Here is a 6,446-nt window from a genome sequence, read left to right as displayed (position 1 = left end):
CGAAAGGGCTAAGTACTCCAAAAGTAGTTCGTTGGGCTGCATTTGAGGGAGGCTACAGATCACATAGTAACTGGCAATATGAATCAAGTTGCTCTAGGATAATGCTGTCCAATAGAAATATGCAGAAAATTATGGGGGTTTAGTAAGCTGGTCTGTATAACATAATCATCAATAACTTCCTTGTACGAATAATAATGGATTAGGAAATAAAATGGGAAGATACACCATTCATAATAAAAAAAACTAATATTCAGCAATTTTTGTCTGTTTTATTCACTGCTATATATCATACTATTTTTTTTTTATCCTCACCCGACGACATTTTTTTTTTTTTTGCACTTATCTTCAGATAGAGCAGGACAGAAAGAGAGAAACATCAATATGACAGAGACACATCGACTGGTTGTCACCCACACGATCCCAGTTGGGTCGGGGACAAAACTGCAACCGAGTTATGTGCCCTTAGCAGGAACCAAACCTGGGATTCTCTGGTCCACGGGCCGACTCTCTAACCGCTGAGCCAAACTGGCCAGGGCGCTTTTTATTTTTTATTTTTATCCTCACCCGAGGACATTTTTGCATTTATCTTCAGATAGAGTGGGAGGGAGAGAGCAAGGAAAAGAGAAACATCGATGTGAAAGAGACACATCGACTGTGCCACCCACACAACCCCAACTGGGGCTGAGGACAAACTGCAATAGAGGTATGTACCCTTAGCGGGAACTGAACCCAGGAACTCTGGTCCATAGGCCAACACTCTGACAGCTGAGCCAAACCGGCCAGAGCATATGTATTATACTCTTAATGCTTAGAATGGTAACTAGCACATAGTAGGTGCTCAGAAAGTAGATATAACAATGAACACAATAAACAGAGATTCCTGTCTGTGGCGATTAAATCCTAGTATGGGGAGATAGGCAGTAACCAAAATATGTAAGTAAATTATATAGTATTTTAGAAGGTGAAAAAGCCAAGGGAGGAAGAGAAAGTGAGGGAAGGCAGATGGTGAAGTGCCAGGGGCTGTTACAGTTTTTAATAAGAGGGTCATAGCAGATCTCACTGAGAGTGACATTTGGGCAAAGAATAAAAGAAGGTGAAGCAAAACTGGTGGCCATCTGAGAATAAAGCATACCAGCAGAGGGAAGAGATCTCATGTTTGAGAGACAGGACGAAGCTCAGTGTGGTTGGACCAGAAAGGGCAACTGAGAAAGTAGTAGTAGTAGATGAGGTCAGAGAGGAACAGGCTGAACTTAAGTGTGAAGGAGCCACATATTTATTGAAAGTATTACTGGCCCTGGCCAGTTTGGCTCAGCGGTTAGAGTGTCAGCCCGTGGACCAGAGAGTCTTGGGTTCGGTTCCTGCTAAGGGCATGTTCCCCGGTTTCGGTTTGTCCCCGGCCCTGCTTGGGGTCGTGTGGGTGGTGACCAGTCTGCGTGTCTCTCTCTCACATCAATGTTTCTCTCTCTCTCTTTGTCCCTCTCTCCCTCCTGCTATACCTGAAGATAAATGCAAAAATGTCCTCCAGTGAAGAGTAAAAAGAAAAAAAGGCCCTAGCTGGTTTGGCTCAGCGGTTAGAGCATCGGCCTGTGGTCCAGAGAGACCTGGGTTTGGTTCCCACTAAGAGCACATACCTTGACTGCAGTTTGTCCCCAGCCCTTGTTGGGTCGTGCGGGTGGCAACCACTCAATGTGTCCCTTTCACATCAATGTTTCTCTCTCTCTCTCTCTCTCCCTCCCACTCTATCTGAACAAAGAAATGGAAAAATGTCCTCGGGTGAAGATTAAAAAAAAAAAAGTATTACTGGCATATTAAAGAAAACATCCTCCCCATTCAATAAAAACATCCTCCCCATTCAATAAATTCTGTCAGAATTAAGGATGAGTCCTCTCTCTGCGGCACATCTTACTAGATTTGTTTTTAAATCACTATGAAACAAATGTCAAGATACCAAAAGAGACAGAACAAAAGGATTTTACGGTCCCCTTTATGAGCCCTAAGTTACAATGTCAAGCTTTAGATGATTCCTCCAGCTCCTGCCCAAAGCTTGCAGGTGGGAGTTTTCACTTGTCTGTCTAGTCTAGGACTAGAGCTGGTAGAGAGAGGTTGTTCTTATCTGTTTCTTGGTGTTTTTCTCCAGACCAGAATTGCGGGCCTCCAGTGCAATACTTACTCAATTTTCTTACTCTGTTAAGTTACCGAAAAGAGATGTTTTATTGAAATCTTTTTTATTTTTTATTTTTTTTCTTTATCGATTATAGAGAGAAAGGGAGAGAAGGATAGAAACATTAATGAGAGAGAACATTGATTGGCTGCTTCCTGCATGCTCCCACTGGGAATTTGGCCCACAACCTGGGAATGTGCTCTGACTAGGAATTGAACAGGCGACCTCTTGGTGCATGGGTCGATGCTCAACCACTAAGCCACACTGTCCAGGCTGATTGAAATCTTAATATACAACAAAAAGCCATAAGTCCCAATAAGGGAGACTTCTCAAAGAGAATGTGAAAACTTTCAGTGTTTTCATGATGTCTTGCAATAAGTCTGTCTTATGAGACCCCCACAGACTCATACTACTGATTCAAGACGGAAGGCACTGATTGTTCATTCTTCTCCAGAGAAGGGGAAACATTACTGGCTATAAGTCCGTTGTCAGGTGTGGAAGATTTTCCAGAGTCCCCTTCAAAAAAAAAAAAAGCTGTCAAGTATTGAATACATTTGCAAATTGCTTGTTTATATAATTAATTATATAATTAAAGGGTACAAGTCTACAGAAAAAGTACCTAGAAGGATTTTTCACAAAAATGACAGCACATGCTCATTTCCAGGTGGTAAGATATTGAGTATTCCCTCTCCTTTTTTAAATCACAGGTGGAGAATAATTTCTTTCTAATTGTCTTAAGATTTCACTCTTCCATCGCTATTGTGATTGTTATTATTTTAGACAAGTGATTGTAAGCCCAGGTGGCCCCAGCTAAACTGCAGCCTTGCGCGCAGCTGCGGCTGCCGCGCAGAGACTTCTGGGGATTGTAGTCCATAAGCTTTCTTGCGCATGCACGTTGGTCCAGGGTGCGAGCTGAGGGCAACGTTGTTGGCGGCTCTGAGGTGAGTGTCTGGTCTGAACCGCGCCGGCTCAGAGGCGTCTTGGGAGTTGAGGGTGTAGTATGTGCATCTGTGGCCAGCTCCCTGTCAACTGAGGTAGGAGGAGTTGGAAGCGGGGACTGGTGACCGATGATAGGGCCGTATCGGCGGGGCGGAGTGATGAAGGTCTCCAGCCCGGCCTCCCTGGAATAGGGTAGGGAGAGCTTGGACTCGGTTTGGGGGTCAGTTCTGGGTTTGAAGGAGGGGATGTCGACTCAGGTAGTGCATCTGAAGATTTCGGGCTTGGCTGTGCACCCCCGAGTCGGGAACTGGTATCAGTCTTGGGACGTGCATCTCTCGAGCTTGGCGGGGGCGGGGGGCGTTGGCTCAGGTTGGGGGATATTGGTTTAGACTGTGCGTCCCTGCCTGCTGGAGGGATTGACTCCAGCACTTCATCTCCGAGCGGGCGGGCCGGCGCGGGCTGTTCAGTCCTCGGTTTGGCAGGGGCCAAACCTGCATTCTCCGAGTCGTGCATTCTGAGCGCTGTCTGGGTTTTGGCACCTCTGACTCTAGCGGGGCATTTTTTTTTTTTTTCTTTTTCCCTTTATTGATTTTAGAAAGAGAGGAAGTGAAAGGGAGAGAGAGAAACATATGAGAGAGAACATCGATTGGCCTCCTTCTGCATACCCCCCACTGGGGATCAGGCCCACAACCTTGGCATGTGTCCTGACTGGGAATTGAACTTGCGACCTCTTGGTGCATGGGTCTAAGCTCAACCACTGAGCCACAGGGGCTGGACTAGCGGGGCATTCTTGACTTTAGGGCGGGGGTTCTGGCTTCTGGAAATAAGGGAACAGTGCAGACTGTACATCCCCTCTCTCTACTAATAAATCTGGAGTAAGCCTCTGAATACAGTTTGAAAAGAACTGCCCCAAATGATTAACCCCATCCTCACCTTGCATGCTGTGAACCAGGGAATGCAAACTTTGAGGATTATAAGGACACCTGGCAAATTATAAGTTGTTAAATTACAGTTAACACTGACTCTACACTTGATAAAATTAAAGAATTAATACTATTTTAGGTGTAATATTAGCATTTAAAAAATAATTTCAAATCTTTCAGAGCTACCTAGTTAAGTATTTATAGATGAAATAGTATATCAAGGATTTGCTTCAAAATGATACGTGAGGACATGAGAAGGGATAGAGGTATATTTGAAATAAGTAATCACGTGTTGATAATTGTTTAAGCCATGCAATTGGTACATGGGAGTTCATTATACTATTTTGTCTACTTCTGTATGTTTGAAATTTTAATAATAAAATGTTTTTGAAGCAGTCTTTCAGTTAACAAACTAGAAGGTGCCTGAGGCACAAAGAGTTGGATCCCACAGTATGTGGGGGGTCAGACCTTGGGAATTCACCCTCAAACTAGGACCCTCTGCCCTGGGAGTCACTGTAACTCAGAGATGCATTCAGAGCTTCAGGCCTTTCAATAAAATTCTGTAGTTTTCTTCCTTAATGAAAGTGATTCATAGGTATTTTATAGCTTTTGTCTCTTAACGAATGAGATGCTTTTCTTCTCTGTTTCTGTGAATATAGATGTGTTTTTCAAAATCTTAAACCTAATATGTTCAAAACTGAACCCCTGATCCTCTTCTACAAAACCTGCCTTTCCTATGGTCTTTCCCCATCTCTGTGAATGGCAGCTACATCCTTCTAGTCACTGAGGCCAATGCCTCTGCTCCTCCTTTCTTTCCCACCCCACGTGGAAGTGAGCAGCAGGTCCTATTGACTGTATCTTCAGTATAATTGAAGAACCCATCCACTTCTCACTTTCTCCACCTCCACTGTCCTGATCTAAGGCACTATCATACCTTGCTGAGATTTTATTCTAACTTCCTAACTGATCTCGCTATTCCTCCTCTTGCCACTGTTACTCTATTCTCAACAATAGCCAGAGTAATACTGTTAATACCTAGGTTAGATCATGTCACTCCAGTGTTTAAATTTTTCACTTTGCACTTGTCTAATGAGAGTAACAGCCGAAATCCTCTAAATGGTCTGTAGGGTCATATACCATCTGGTTTCCATTGTTTGATTTTTTTTTTTTTTTATCCTCACCCGAGGACATTTTTCCATTTTTTGTACAAATAGAGTGGGAGGGAGAGAGAAGAAGAGAGAGAGGGGAAACATCGATGTGAAAGGGACACATCGAGTGGCTGCCACCCGCACGACCAACCAGGGCCGGGGACAAACTGCAACCGAGGTACGTGCCCTTAGCGGGAACTGAACCCGGGTCTCTCCGGACCGCAGGTGGATGCTCTAACCGCTGAGCCAAACCGGCCAGGGCATCCATTGTTTGATTTTTATCTCCTATTGCTCATTCCCTCGCCCGCTCTACTTTAGCCACATGCCATGCATGCTGCCACCTCAGGGTCTTTGCAGTTACTGTTTCCTCTTTCTAGAACACTCTTCATACAGATATTCATATTACTCACTCCCTTACTTCGTGAAGTCTTTACTCACATACCACCTGACCACCCAGTTTTCCTCCCTCCCCTTTCTTCGTTTGTTTCTTCATAGCATTTATCCCTTCTATAGCTTCAGTGTCCAGGTCTCTGCCTGGCACACAGGGGGCACTTAATAAATATGTATTGAGTGAGGGAATGCTGTCCTCTCCGAGCTTATAGCCAAAGGCAGAAGATAATTAAGCATCCACAGTATAGTGCTGTAAGAGAAGTGCCAGCCACAATGGGTACCTGCTGTAGTCTGAAAGTTTGTAACCCACCAAAATTCATAACTCATTGAATTCCCACAACTACACTATGAAATAAGTTCTCCTCATGTCGTGTCTTATACAGATGAAGGTTCTGAGCCACCAGGAGGCAGTTTGCTCAAGGGCACACAATCCATGAATGACAAAGCCAAGCCTTGAACCCAGACATTCTGATTTTATTTATTTATTTTTATCCTCACCCGGGGACATTTTTCCATTTTTTGTTCAGATACAGTGGAAGGCAGAGAGAGAGAGAGAGAGAAAGAAAGAGAAACATTGATGTGAAAGGGACACATCGAGTGGCTGCCTCTCGCATGACCCAACCAGGGCCGGGGACAAACTGCAACCGAGGTACATGCCCTTAGCGGGAACTGAACCCGAGTCTCTCTGGACCGCAGGTCGACACTCTGACTGTTGAGCCAAACTGGCCAGGGCCAGGCATCCTGATTTTAGAATTCACTTTCTTTTCATGTTTTTATTGATTTTCTAGAGAGACAGAGAGAAACATCGATGTGAGAGAGAAACATCGATCAGCTGCCTCCTGCACACCCCCCACTGGGGATTGAGCCTGCAACCTGGGCATTGCC

This window comes from Molossus molossus, unplaced genomic scaffold, assembly GCF_014108415.1.
Source record: "Molossus molossus isolate mMolMol1 unplaced genomic scaffold, mMolMol1.p scaffold_m16_p_21, whole genome shotgun sequence".
In the NCBI taxonomy this organism is placed as follows: domain Eukaryota; kingdom Metazoa; phylum Chordata; class Mammalia; order Chiroptera; family Molossidae; genus Molossus; species Molossus molossus.
This window is presented reverse-complemented; position numbering follows the sequence as displayed.